Source organism: Panthera leo, chromosome A2 (assembly GCF_018350215.1).
Source record: "Panthera leo isolate Ple1 chromosome A2, P.leo_Ple1_pat1.1, whole genome shotgun sequence".
Classification (NCBI taxonomy): domain Eukaryota; kingdom Metazoa; phylum Chordata; class Mammalia; order Carnivora; family Felidae; genus Panthera; species Panthera leo.
Window position 1 is genome coordinate 148021878 of NC_056680.1, and position 15171 is coordinate 148037048.

The window sequence follows — 15171 nt, forward strand, 5'->3', positions numbered from 1 at the left end:
TTTTTAATGTATTTACGTAATCTGCAGTTAACATACAGTGTAATATTAGTTTCAGGTGGACAATATAGTGATTCAACACTTCGATACAACACCTGGTGCTCATCACAAGTGTTCCCTTGTCCCCATCACCTATTTCACCCAACCCCCCACCCTAAGGCCTTTTAGATGGTGGTAAATGTTGAGAGAAACAAAGGCAAGAGAAATGGAGCATAAATTAAATCTCCTTACAGCTTACAGCCCACGGATAGACGCCTGAAACATGGAAAGCGTGACCTTGCTCAAGGAACCCATGGCTGCCTTACTTCCCCCATGTTTTTGTTTTATTAGAGACTAAAAGCAACCTTATCTTAACAACAGCTAGCCCCTCAAGGTCCTGAAAGCCTTGCTTCCAAATTCCTTAGAGACTTAAGCTATCCCTACCCCTACTAACTTAAAAGTACGTAATCAGTCACTCCTCACAACCCAGCACAGCTCTTTCTGCCCATGGGTCCTGTCCCTGTGCCTTAATAAAATCACCTTTTTGTACCAAAGACACCTCAAGAATTCTTTCTTAGCCGTTTGCTCAAGAACCCCATCAGTAAGCATTTGGGATTTTATCCTGAGTGAGGGGGGAAACTTTTGGAGGGTTTTGGAAAGAGGAATGTCATAATCTGATTCAACTTTTTTTTCAAGGATTGCTTTGGCTGCCATGTAAAAAAATATACCATCGGGGGGCAAAAGTAGTAGCAGAGAGTAGAAAGCCACTGCAGTAATTCAGGTTAGATATGATGACCCGAACTAGGTTGTTAGCAGTGGAGGAGAGAGGCGGTCACACTCTGGATGTACTGCTAAGACCGGCCAACGGGTTGGATAGGAGTGTGAGAAAAAGAGGAGCCAAGCATATCGCAAAGGTTTTTGAGCCAAGCAGCAAGAAGAATGAAGATGGGATTGCTCGAGAGGGTGAAGGAAGAGCTAGTTGGAGAGTAAGATCCTGAATTGAGTTTTGGAGATGGAAATTTGAGATGTCTGTTAGATTAGCCCGGGTTATATGTTGAGTAGGTAGTTGAACACAAGGCTCTACAGTTAGGAAGTGAGAACTAGACCAGCATTGTCCAATAGAACTTTTTCCATGATAGAAATGTTTTATAACTTCACTGCCCGATACGATAGCCACTAGCCATGTATAGCTAGTAAGCATCTCAGATGTGGCCAGTGCCACTGAGGGACTGATTTCTTATTTTACTCAGTTTTAATGAATTTAAATTAAAAATGCGACGTCTGTGTGTGATTAGGGCTACTGTACTGGTCAGCATGGAAGACCTTCGATACAAATTTGAAAGCCAGCAACATTCCATTGCTATTTCAGACCCTGAGACAAGATAAAATCCGCTTGGGAGGGACCACAGGTAAAGAAAAGACCTCCAATGTGCAGGTTAGGAAGATACAGAGCTCCTGGTAAAGAATATGCAAAAAGGAACAGACAGGGAGGAAGCAAAAGAGCAAGAGAAGGTGGTTTTTAGGAAACCAAGTGAAGGAAGTGTCTTAAGGAGAGTGAGCAACTATGTCAGATGTTGCTAGGCTGCCCATCACCCTCATTACATAGTGAGTCACGTAAGGACTTACCCCAGCCTAGCAAGCAGCTGTTGTTTTATAAGTATTTGTAAAATGAAGAGCGTTGAACAAATGAATGGATCAGCTCCATCAGCTTTTACAAACTCATTTTCAGGAAATATGCTCCCTTATTTAATTGTCAGGGCATCAAAGTTTTAGGACTACCTTCTAGAAATGCCCAACTCTGCTTATGACCTCTTACCCACCGGAACCTCCCGCCATCTCCCCCTCACTAGTCCTCAAAGAACATGATTTTGGAGGAGCCGGTATGGAGACAGCATCAGCACCTCTCATCTCAGCAGTGGAAGTGAAAGAACCAATGATCTGCCTAGCCCTTGACTTCTCTCTTCCTTACTGTGCCCTTCAGATGTTGGTTCCTTAAAGGAATCCCTTTTAAAGGGGATTCCTGGTTGGGAAGTTAGAAGTTGTATGCACACTTGGCCTGTCGGCACAGCCTTCAGGGTCAAATAAAGGAGTCCCTGGGGATGGCTGGGAAGAAGCAGATAATTTTACCCCAAATCCCTGAAACACTGGTGTGGCTTATTAAGTTGGTTATTGTGATACCTAGATCTCTTCCCGCCCCCCCTTTTCCCAGATTCCCTGTTAATTCTTCGGAGTCTGAGTGTTGACTGTCAACTTTGTGTGTTCTGCCTTTTCTCTTGTATGTTTTTTTTCCTGATTTTTTTCTCCATTTATTCCTCTGGTTTGAAAAGTTCCATTCATCGTTCCTATGTGTGCCCTGACTCAGATTGTTACTCGTTCTAACCACACACTGTAGCCTTGTCTTGCTGTTCCCTCATAGGCCTTGATTTGGAATTTCTCCCTTGCCCCCAGACTTCTCACTTTGTTCTGTGCACCTGGCCCTGCCTTAGCTTCCGTTCTGTATTTGATACACTGCTTCTGATTATCCCTGATTAGCTGGGAGAGAAGTCTCAAAAGCAAAGACACAACAGGCTTGTCTTTCTCCTTGCCCCTTTTATATGTCGATTGTAGTTTCTATGGTTATCCTCTTAAGTATGATTTTAAATAGTTACCATGGTACTTTGTCAATACTCATTTTCCTTGTTCCTTGTTTCTGTACTATACCATCTTCAAATACTCAGTGAGTGTTATAATTGACACAAAATTTATTATCATCCCTATTGTTAAAAATATTCACAGTCATGTGGGTGGTGTTGGTGCAGCACCGTATAAGGAACAGATGCTAGGGTGATACGGGGCCTGATGCTGGAGACCCACGGTGACTTTCTGTAGTGAAGTCCAAGGGCAGCAAGGAATTTGTGTCACTCTCAAGCACTACAGAGTTTAAATCTGCCAAGGAAAAAATGCAGAATTGTAGGTCGCCTTAAATGATTAAAAGTCACATGAAGGATGAGGAAAGAAAATCCTTGAGGATTGGTGGCTAGACAATCTTTTATAGTCAGAAGCTGTACCGAAAGCAATTGTGCGAGACCCTAGAAATCAGAGATGGAAATGGGAGTGGATTACATATAATACAAAAGACAAATGCACACACATTCCCTATGGAATGGCCTTTTAATGTAAGACAAGCTGATTAGGACAAAATGCACAGTAATTAAGGCACGTCTTCAGAGGGGTTGGGGTTGCCGAAGTCTTCACATTCATACACTTAGTTTATTTTGAATTCTATTATGATAATTATATTATTTTTAAAGTGTGAATTTTTATAATCCAGTTACATGAAAATGACAGATGACTAAGTGAGGTTTGTGTGTTTAACCTCATGATCTGGTTATATGCCATTTGTGTGCCTCGCCTAGAATGTTTGCCTTCTAATATTTCTGTGTGTTAACCCAGCTGCCTCCTTTTATTGCTGCCATATTACAATGGATGTTTTCTGCATTTTTATGAAGAGCCTATTAGCAGCCTAGGCTTGATTTAAAGAATTTCTCCAGTTTATGAACACGGTTCATCTCTGTGAATGAATTTAGCACTTTAATGCTATTTATTTACTCCACACCATAAAATGTAATATAATAAATAATGGGTCCCTTGGGCTTGTGGTAAAACTCAGTGATCATCCTCTCAGCAGGAAGATGAACACAACTTGAGTGGAGAAATAATGATCAAAATTCACCACGCTCACTGGGATGCCATTTATATACCTGAAGCTAATAAAGGCAGAATTACAATGCTTAACATTATGCTTAGTACCAGCATCTGAATGTAATGAGACCGGGGGAAGGAAAAGACTCAATCATATTAGCAACATTTTGGAAGATTGTAACAACTCCAAATCAGTACTTAAAGTAAAGAATAGTTCTTAAAAGTATATAACACATGATTTCTTGTGATAAATACGTGTTAGGTTAGTATTTTCTACCATCTTCATCCATGGAAAATCCTTGGATTTTTTTTGGTGGGGGGGAGCAGAGGGAGGTAGGCAGAGGACATTGTTTCACATTTTCTTCATTATCAGGTTATCATTTTGGAGGTTTTCAAGATGACCCTGTCAACTCTCCATAAATGAAATATCTCACTGTGGTCATTGGTCCATGGGACCATTCTATTCCATGGTTGAAATCCAAAAAGAGTTAACATTCACGAATGTTTAAAACTCTGCGTGTAGCAATGTGTCCGTGATTATATTGAGATTATTCAGGTTATCTATGTATCATCTTTGCCTCTATTTCCCTTCATTAGACGTTTGTTCCTTGAAATCGGAGGCAAACATACATGCCTGTAGGAGCTTGACTGTTAAATAAGTGTCTTTGGCATAAATGGAGACTTAGGCAAACTGAAGGGGCTAGGCTGTTGTCGGCTGCAGCTAATCAATGTCATTTAGAAGATAATCCCAGTGGTGCCAGATTGTCTAAAAAACAAGGAAAAAGTCAGATGCCTTTGATTACTGTATGAAATCCTTAGACATTCAATTGTCATCTCATTTTTAAATTTTTTTTTTAATGTTTATTTACTTTTGACAGAGAGAGACAGAGCATGAACGGGGGAGGGTCAGAGAGAGAGGGAGACACAGAATCCGAAGCAGGCTCCAGGCTCTGAGCTGTCAGCACAGAGCCCGACGCGGGGCTCGAACTCACAGACTGTGAGATCATGACCTGAGCTGAAGTCAGACGCTCAACCGACCGAGCCACCCAGACGCCCCAGTCATCTAATTTTTAAAAATTAAGTAGTGTGGTCTCCTGTCACATGTGTCAGCATTCTGGTTTTGGTTCATCGGTTGCCAGTGTGATAGTTTTCTTTTAAATTATAAATTCATGCAAATGCTTATACAGTCAAGACTCTTATTATACTTTTAGTTTGAGGCATTTACTACCAGTTCCAATGTGCCTCCATTTTCATTCTCCCTGGCCATGCATATTTGCCACGTGATACATTGCTAGGGCTTTTCTTTGAAATCAAATCACTCAAAACTTTTCACATCTTTAAAGGAAGACTGTCGAATGAAGTTAGATATTGCAAAGTACAGGTATATATACTTCAACAAACACAAAAATACTTAGTGTTTCTTTCATATTGCATGTTTACTTCTCAGTCTTTAAAATGAATATAATTTAGGGGTGCCCGGGTGGCTCAGTCAGTTAAGGGTCCGACTTCAGCTTAGGTCACGATCTCATGGTTTGTCAGTTCGAGCCCTGCATCGGGTCCTGTGCTGACAACTCAGAGCCCGGAGCCTGCTTCGGATTCTGTGTGTCCCTCTCTCTCTGCCCCTCCCCTGCTTGTGCTCTGTCTCTCTCTCTCTCAAAAGTAAATAAACATTAAAAAATTGTTTAAAAAATAAATAAAATGAATACAATTCAATTTCAGTTGATTATTTATTTAGAAGTATATAAATGGTAGAAGGATATGCTGAGGTTTACCCTTACGGTAACAGAATCATATATGATTTGGTGATTGCATTTTGCTACTAGCAAATGATAAGCAGAGTCATCACCAAAAAGAGGTATCGACTATAAATTTAATGTTTTTTAAAAACAGGTATCAAAGGGTTTTCTCATTTCATTCAAAGGCATTTGCTAAAGTCATAATTTTACTGTTATCATATGATACTCAGGAGAATTCATATTGATCTATTCGTACAACCCAATGTTTCTCTAGATAAAATGTATTTAGTATCAACTGGAACAGTGCATGTATGTGTGTAATAGTGACCAATCTGTGAAGACTTTTTGCCTTCATAGTTCTATGTAAGAATATGTGATATCACCTTAGAAAACCCCAGGTTATTCATATAAACCAGGCAGCATATCCTAGAAATACACTATATAGGCTGTGTGTAAAGTTGTGGTTCTCGATCAGGTAAGAGTTGGCTTTATTCTGAAAGATTTGGAGGCCTGATTTGCTAGTTATCTGCTTCTGGCGGGGACAGATCATTCTACTTTGCAAACTGTATAGAGCAGACTATATTCTTTTTTTTTTTTTAATTTTTTTTTCAACTTTTTTATTTATTTTTGGGACAGAGAGAGACAGAGCATGAACGGGGGAGGGGCAGAGAGAGAGGGAGACACAGAATCAGAAGCAGGCTCCGGGCTCTGAGCCATCAGCCCAGAGCCTGACGCGGGGCTCGAACTCGCCGACCGCGAGATCGTGACCTGAGCTGAAGTCGGACGCTCAACCGACTGAGCCACCCAGGTGCCCCGAGCAGACTATATTCTTGATGGCCCTGCAAGATGAATAGCCCCAGACTGTGTCTCCAGATAATGGGGTGGGAGTAGGGGAGAGTGTAGAGTAAGCCTCTGATGAGAGGCTTCGGAAGGCACAATTTTGATTTGGAGAGCTGGGAGTTCAGTACTTGCTTCTTTGTTGGCCATCGTCAGTTATTAGATTGAGCTGAAACCTGCCTTCTTATAATTTTCACTTTTAATCTCTTCAGCTTCTAAATTCACGCAGCACTTTTTGATTCTCTTCTCTGGCAGTTGATCGTCTCTGCCTTGCGCGTTATCTGTACTTCTATCGTGAATAAAGAATGGTCCGTCTCTCTTTGGGAAGGCTGCCTCCTTTTTGAGCCTGCAGCTTTGATGAAGAGGATGAGGCAGCCACATCTGCTGATGCAACTCAGTCACACAGGGAGCTGCAAGACGAGTGGGGCGAGAGTTGCAGTCCTTTACTCATTCAGACAGATATTTAGTGAGTGCCTGTTATATACCAGGCACTGTTCCAGATGCTAGATGGCACTCCTACTCTAACTGGATGTCTTCGTTTCCTTCAGACTATACGAGAACAGAATTTTTGTCTGATTACCTCTGTATATTCCACTTCATCTAGCACAGCACGTTACATTTAGAATGTGTTCAGATTTTATTTTTTAAACGAGTACAAGACTCAGTATGCCTATTTTGGAGAGCACCATAGAGTAGAACTAATCCCTTTACGACAGCCATTAAATAAATTAGTTACATTAGCCTTCTGTCCGGACTAAGTGACCTTAGTTCTTCAACAGTTCTTTTTTCTAAGTAGTTTGATCGCCTTTCTTTGGTTCTTCTGTAGCAGAGTATTTCCCTTTTCATGTGTAGGAACCAGGAGTGAGTACCGTATTCAGGATGGGATCTGATGTATGTATGTTAAGTGCAGAGGCATTTTATTAACCAGCACCCTCTCCTTTTATCCCCCAAGGCAGTGTTTTCTCTCTTTCGTTAAGTAAATATATTAACTAATAGGGTATTAAATGTCTGTGTACAGGCTCCAAATATGTATACTCCTGAACTGTTTTCCTGATAATTTTCATTAATGAAAAGACCTTTTATTTTCAGTAGGAGGTTCTTATCATGTACATTACAGAAAGCTTTTCAAGAAGTCATTTACGATTACCATTTTGGGGATACAAAAATACAGTAAGTGTGTGTGTGTAAGAAAGAGGGGGTGGGGAAAGGGAAAATGAGAATGAAGTCATGACTCTCCAAGGCTCCACATTCTTGCCTCCTAATTTTCTGACATACTTGTTTATACTGATAATATCTGTGTAATCCTTGCAGAATAGTATTCTGTTTTATTTGACCTCCCTATTTCCTGTGCACGAAATAAAACGAACTGGTTTGGTAATTCTTAGTGTTTCTCTTATCTCTGGTTTTTAAGTTCTAGAAAAAAAGAATGAAAATATTCTTGTTGACATCTTTGTAATGGTTACGATGTGTTGCTGTTTCTAGGAACAAATGACAAATCCCCTTGTCTTTACCACTGCACAAACCTTCTACCAAACCCATGGGTCAAACGGCCCTATCCAGGTGATTTACTGTGCTTGATCTGATCCATGATTTCATCTTTAGACACTTCCATCTTTGTCAGGGCCATACTGATCTCCCCACAAGGGATATGTAGCAGTATTTCTCATATGTCAAGTGCATTCCGTGCATTAAAAAAAAAAAAAAAAAAAAAGAACATCATCTGAGTTAGCCATAGTAAAATTCCAAAGCTTCATTTTGGAATTACAGGCTTGAATTTTAAGTTTGCTTTTCTGTTCTATTGTTGTTTTGCTTTTGTTTGTTTTTTAATTTGGCTTTTGCTTTCCTCCTGCGTTCCAGCTTCCTTTATTCTTCAATTTATCACATATTTTTAAAATGCTCACTACATGCAAACCACTGTGTTCAACACCTTGACAGTTAGAAAGGTAAGTGAAAGCTCCTTTCCTTTTTCCCCACTTCAAAGCAACCCAAAAAAGTAATCTCTTCAATCCTTCCTTTTCTGCTAACTTGCTTCAGAATAGAAAGCTTTGGTTTGTTGTTGTTGTTAGTGTTAGCTAAAAGATTTTATATATATTTGCTTACGTTTGTTTCCTCCACTGGTTGATAGTATGTTTTAGAGAGCCTACATCACTTAGCGCATTAGGATGTTTATTTCGAACCTATAATGTGTTCGGCAGTATACCGGGCTTAAAATGCTTCACTCTAATTGTACTCTTAAACTTTCATTGGCTATTTTTAATAAGGCTCTATTTTCTCCAGTTTAAGAATAACCTTTTTTAAAAGGGTGAACTTTATGGAAATTGTATTAAATATATTTTAGTAAGGCTTTTTTTTTAACACACACAAATACACACACACACACACACATACACACACACACAAAAGATCTTATCTAAATAATGTTGCTGTGTGTTATAAATACAAAAAGGCTTCTTTGGTTGGATTTAATCACATGTCTAACAAATCTGCAGTGCCATTTTGTAGCACCATAGATGGACTGCTTTATTCTGTAGACTAGTTCCAGTTCTAAAACACAGGGAAATCTCAGTTAACTAATTGAAACATTCATTTGGATAAGAACTTCAGCAAGGTTCAGTAATTCTCAATTTCCCACTTTGCTTGCAAAACACAATGTAAGTACAGAATTACGCTCTTCACAGCTTATTACACTGTGTGTTCACTCAAAGGGAAATAATTTAATGCAATTTACTCCCAACTGTTTCCCTCATGCTGACCCCTTTATTAAAGTTACTGATTTCTCAAGGTTATGTTTATTTTGAAACTTTTTTTTTTTTTTTTGGAGGTCATAAATTTAATCACACACCTGGTGTCCTTCTCCTTTTGTTTTTTTCCCCTTTCAAATTTCCTCCTTGTGTCACCACACCAGCTCTTGAGGGCTCCTGCCCTCTTTCTTCCTGCCTGGTTGGTCTGTTTCATTTTAGATATTTGATTTTTATATTTCCCTGGTTATTCTTTATATGTTCAGACTGATCTCAGGACTTGTGTTTAGTTCAGGGTCATCACATATTAATCATTTAGGCCCTTGTCTGGGGTTGTTTTTGCCAACACTCTTAAAGTTGGAAAAGCAGGACATATTTTCACTTGTTATCCTGGAAGTCTGATGCTTCTCTTCCATAAATTGTTCATTTGGAGATGAGCCATCATGCTGAACGCGAACACACCATGCAAAAATTTGAAGAAATTTTGTTTTCAGAATTTTACAAAGACCTTTTTTTTTTTTTTTACCTTTTGCCACCTGTGTTCTAATCATGCTTTTCAACTTTGTCTCCAAGCATTTTTAAAAAACTTTTTAAATGTTTGTTTAATTTTGAGAGACAGAGAGCACGAGTTGGGGAGGGGCAGGGACAGAGGGAGACACAGAATCCAAAGCAGGCTCCAGGCTCTGAGCTGTCAGCACAGAGCCCGACGCGGGGCTTGAACTCATGGACCGTGAGATCATGACCTGAACCGAAGTCAGACGCTCAACCGACTGAGCCACCCAGGTGCCCCTCAGAGCATTTTTATTAATAATGTTGTCTGGTAATCTTTCCTTCTCAAAACTGATGGTGATCAGGTATCCCTCTGTTCATGCTCTGAAGGCTCTGAGACTTGTTTTGACAGTGATAGATGTCCACCACAGAGGCACTTAGAGCAGAGCTTTGCACCTGGTGTTCCTTCCAGAGCTCCTGCTGAAGGTGCTGTATCGTGCCCAAGACCTGGTCCTGGGGTTGGTTATTTATTTATTTTTTAGCTTCGCTTGAATCCCATCTTCTCCCCATAGAACGGTGGAGACATTCTATTAATTGTAATGCTTTATAATTGGTTGGCATTGTCAGTCATTATTCGTGTTAGGCCTTTTTTCTCCTAGCGTTTGTATTTTCTCAGTGGGCAACTTTCTGTAGAATCCCGGAGCTAAAAGATGACTCTGAAATGGCCAGAGGTGATAATGTATGCAAGACAGCATTAGCTTGTTAATCTGCCTATGACCTAAGTATGGAAGTAAATAGACATGAAAGTGTAGAATACTTAACAGAGCACAATATCTCACTGTTAAGTAGTGGGTGTTTTTAGAAAAATTAGGTCAAAGTCCTTTGTGATTTTTATTGATTTTATTTAATGAATTTATTTTGTCCTTCTAAGGAACCACCTTTATTCCTCAGCAATCCCTGTGAATTAGAGACTAAAAATCTTTGTTTTACACCTGGGGAACAAGTGGATGTTCTGCTTCATTCTCAGACAAGAGGGTGATTGATGGCTTTGATATCAAAGTCTTAACTGAAATAAATTTTGTCTCAATTTGAAAGAAAATAGTGATAACATAGGGCCACTGCTGACCATCTCAGGCTTACGGAAATGTTTTCTTTTCTTTTTTTTTTTTTTTTGTCCTTCTCCATTTACTTGTACCCTAGACTGAAAATCTTGCATTTTCCCTTAAAGTTGATTTAACAACATGGCAAACATTTAAAAATATCTGAAATAAAGAATATAGCACATTCTACTGAAATAGGAGGCCAGTAGTTTATATATGCTTGGTCTAATGCATTCCTCACCTTACATAAATCTCCAGGAAAGCTATAGGAAGGAAACACATTCCCCTGACACGACAGGATGTAAAATGGATATAAACCAATTACTTTTTGCAGTTCTCAGAGCAGTCTCAGGAATACTGACCCCTCTGACTTCATTTTCAGGCAAGATCCTTCCACCCCCACCTTGCAAGAAAAAATAATTGAGCTGAATTCCAAGCAAGAAGCAGATCAAGGTTTTCAAAGAATAATTTTGCTGGGACCTATGAAGCAAGTCACCTTTAAAACATGCCAAAAGTAGTTGCTTAAATACATTTAAGACTCTAATCACAGAGGTCTTTGATGAACTTTTCCCACTTTAAATACATCAAAGTAAGTAAAGAGAGTAGAGAAAGCCATTAGAAAATCATTATAATAAACACCAACATTGATCTACTTCTGTCTCCTTTGGAACCTTCCCTCCCCTTGTTTTAAGCTATTCAGGTGGGCTTTATCTAGTGAAGTAATCAGACTCTCCAGGCCATCAAAGAAGAAATGTAAGTGATGGGGGGAAAAAAAAAAACTTTTTTGAGATTTCAAGGATACTGATCTGTACTGTGAGGACCCAGTTTTTGGTTCTGACTTTCAAGTTGAACCTTTTTGATGGTAAACAGCCTCCTGCTTATGTCTGTGTGTTTTGGCTTAAAAAAAAATCAATCTCTGAGAAAATGGGCTTCCTTTCAGCCCCGTCTCCTCTGATGATTGATGTTAATTCAGGAAGCTGCTGACCCAAGAAAAAAGAATTGTTTGTGCTGTTGTTTTGAATAAATAAACTTACGAAGAATCAATGGCTGTAGCTTGGAGAAATTAGGTGGTCGAGAGCGTAAAGTCTCTTTCCATCGTGTCTCTCATGTAAATAAGGCTTGTAAAGGGCATTTCAGCTCCAGAAATCTTTTTGAATGATGGAGGCTTGCTACAAAGGGGAATTGTCCTTTAATTTAAAAAGAAGTGTTCTATCTGTAGTGAGGAAAGTCCGTGTTTGTGACAGAACGGGACACCTACTAATTCCTACAAATAATTCCAAACTGGCAGTAGCAAAGCGAGTGTCCCCGTCACGGGCCTTAGCTCACCTTCAGGATTGTTTGCTTTGGGACCTCAGTCTTCCCACTGCGGTTCAGAGAAACATTTCGGAAGGACTTTGGAATGTTTTATTTTGTTTGAAAATTCAAAGGCTACGTGGTCTGCCAGCCCCAAAAAGTTAATCCAGGTGATTTTCGGATCCTGCTGGCTGTTTACCCACTGACCGTACGTGAATGCTTCTGCTTTGCCGCATCACGATTTCCTTGACCTAAACCACACCACCAAGTGTTACGGTCACGGAGGGAGGGTGACATCACCTACGATGTCTGTTCTTCAGGCAAAAATGTGATTCACTGGGTTCCTGGCCATGAGACTCACAGTCCACGTTATAGGCCGTCCACGACATCTGAAAATAGAAAGACAGCCTTGCTCTCTATTACCTTTTATTTTGGTACCGCTTACTCAGCAATGTCTAGTAAAGAATGTGCTTCGCTTCTAAGATGATCTAATCCACAGTTTCAGCCAAACCAGCACAGATTTATGTTAGAAATACATGCAGAGTTAGGGGCGCCTGAGTGGCTCAGTCGGTTAAGCCTCCGACTTTGGCTCAGGTCATGATCTCACGGTTCGTGGGATCGAGCCCTGCGTTGGGCTCCACCGTGACAGTGCATGGAGCCAGCTTCCGATTCTGATTCTCTCTCTCCTCCTCTCTCCCTCTCCGTTCCTCCCCCGCTCACGCTTGCTCTCTCTCATATAAATAAACTTAAAAGAAATTATTTTAAATATGTGCAGAGTTAGAACTTAACATCACCATGCTAATTACAGCCTTATAAATTGCAAAAAACATAAAAATCAAGCGATAGTGTGGAAGCTAAGTAAGTTATGGTATTTTCAGGTAATGTACTATTATATAGCCATGAAGTCAGTTTCTTAATCTGTAGAATGGAGACAATAGTACCCGCCTCATAGGACTGAGATGCAGACTAAATGAGTTCACATATGTGAAGCACTTCAAATAGTGGCTGGCATGTAAATATCATAGAGCTGTTTGCTGTTTTTATTAGTGGTATGTTAAAATTTTACACACGAAGAGCTTTTGTTAGCAAAGAGAAGTATGTATGTTTCAAGTAAATACAAAATTATGGACATAATGAGATCTTAACCATGTAAAATACTTTTAGGAGGTAATATAACAAATAATGAATATAGTTATCCCTGAGTGTTACTTTTTCCTTTTTAGTATTTCATTTTTTCTATATTTTAATATTTTCATCAGATGAGTATATGTTCTGTGATGGGGGAAAAAAATGTGATTTTAGAAAGTGTCAGTAGTGTCCAAAAATGCATTTTGTCGAAAAGAAATGATCTGATACATCCAAATCTGCTCAGGCAATTCAGATTAAATAAAAAGAGTGAATATCTACCTAGTTTCAAGTCCTGACCCTACCACTTACTAGATAGTTGGTCATAGGTAAACTATTGAAACCCTAAAAGTCTCATCTGTAAAAGAGAAATAAGGTCATTTTTTTCCACTTATCTGATAATGCGGTTGAAAGGGTTGCATGGGGAAATGTATATGGACGTGCTTTACAAATACTATCTCACAGTATGCAAAATATTCTATCTAGGCTTTGTTTTCTAGATTTAAATGGTAGGGACTTTCAGGTGTAAATGGTATTAACTAAAGAGATTTACTGAAATTTTTAACAAAAAACGAATGACGTATGACTCAACAGTAAAAAATGGGTTCACCTAAGACTGTATCTTAGACTTAAGCCTCAACTGTATTCTACACTGGGATTTAGATATCTGTGAAGTACTGATTGGGTAGCCCAGAGTCCAGTTCATTTTATGGGAAGAAAATCAGATTGACATTCTTAGGTCATTAAACAATGCTCTTGATTTAGAAGGAGAGTGGCCATTGTATGCACACACAGCTCCACCCTCAAAACCCGAATTGTCTCCTAGACTATCCCTCTTCCCTTGTTTTCTGTTATTCGAATGTAGTCTTTAGTAGGGTGAGTTAATCCCAATGAGTGTGCATGCCTGTGTATGCTCTCCCTGCTGTTTGGACAGTGAAATCCAGCAGTGCTGGTGTTGAGCAAGGAAAGTCGCACTGTCTTGTAGGTTTATGACTATAGCGTGAACTTGGGAATCTGCTTTCACCTGTAATGATACTGAGACATGTCCATCATTTTCAGGTTCAGTTTATTTGTTTATTAAGTAGAGGATTCTTGGGAACGTCAAAGGAAATGGTATCTGTAAAAAATGGCTTTTGGAAACACCTAAATTACAGAAACAGGATATTTGTATAGCCTCAAAGTATCTCTCCCAAAGTGTTTATTACCGTGGACGTTTTAACCGAAGTCCACAGATGCCTTGACACTCCTCCCCCCAAAAGATAAAACCTAATTCCCCTGCCCTAGAGTGTGGGCTGGACCTTGTGACAAACCCCTGGAAAGGGAAAGAGAGGAACTTTATAGTAGAGAAACCGGACAGACACCCGCCTTGCATGTGATCAAAGTTTACATCACCAGTAATAAGACCTATTGATATCATGTATCCCCTGATGTGATAAGATGAGGAAGGCACTTCACCTCTGGGGTGGTCCTCCCCGAAATCCATAACCACCGTCTAATCCTGCGAAAACATCAAAGGAACAACATAACTGGTGAATCCTCCTCAGAAGTTTTGAAATCATGAAAGACAAAGCCTGGGAACTGTCATAGGTCAGAGGAGACTAAGACATGACGATTAAATTCAATGTGGCGTCAAGGAGTAGACCCTGAAACAGAAAAAGGACATTAGTGGAAAAACCGGGGACATCAGAATGTAGTCTGTAGTGGAGTTAAGAGTATTGTACCAATGTTAACTCAGTTTTAGTAATGGAACCCTTGTTAAAACACGGGGAAGCGGGTGAAGGGCACACAGAACTCTCCATACTGTACTTGGCAGCTCCTCCGGAAGTGAACAATTTTTTCAAGATTAAATGTTAAAAAAAGAAAAAGAAACTTAATACTCAGGAAGTAACACACAGGTGTATAACTTAATTCGAAAGAAACGGTATGCTGTGCACTATATTCAGTTGTATTTAATAGAATCTGTATAATCTGTGTAATTAAAAATTTGATTAATCTGGGGTGCCAGGATGGCTCCGTCAGTCAAGCATCGTACTCTTGGTTTTGGCTCAGGTCATGATCTCACGGTTTGGTGAGTTCAGGCCCCACGTCGGGCTGGGCTCGGTCAGCGTGGAGCCTGCCTGGGATTCTCTCTCTTTCTCCCTCCCTCTGCTCCTCCCCCACTCATGCTGTCTCTGTCTCTCTCAAATAAATAAATAA

The 15171-nt window shown here is 39.8% G+C and overlaps 1 protein-coding gene and 1 long non-coding RNA gene across 2 annotated transcripts in view; both read left to right on the forward strand.

The window, feature by feature from the left end:
• EXOC4 (exocyst complex component 4) overlaps positions 1 to 15171 on the forward strand; it is a 750505-nt gene that overhangs the window by 382622 nt on the left and 352712 nt on the right. The window lies entirely within an intron of this gene.
• On the forward strand, positions 6173 to 11057 carry LOC122211748. The gene is made up of 3 exons (XR_006198808.1): positions 6173 to 7400; positions 8088 to 8173; positions 10940 to 11057. It is a non-coding gene; the product is annotated as an uncharacterized LOC122211748 (long non-coding RNA).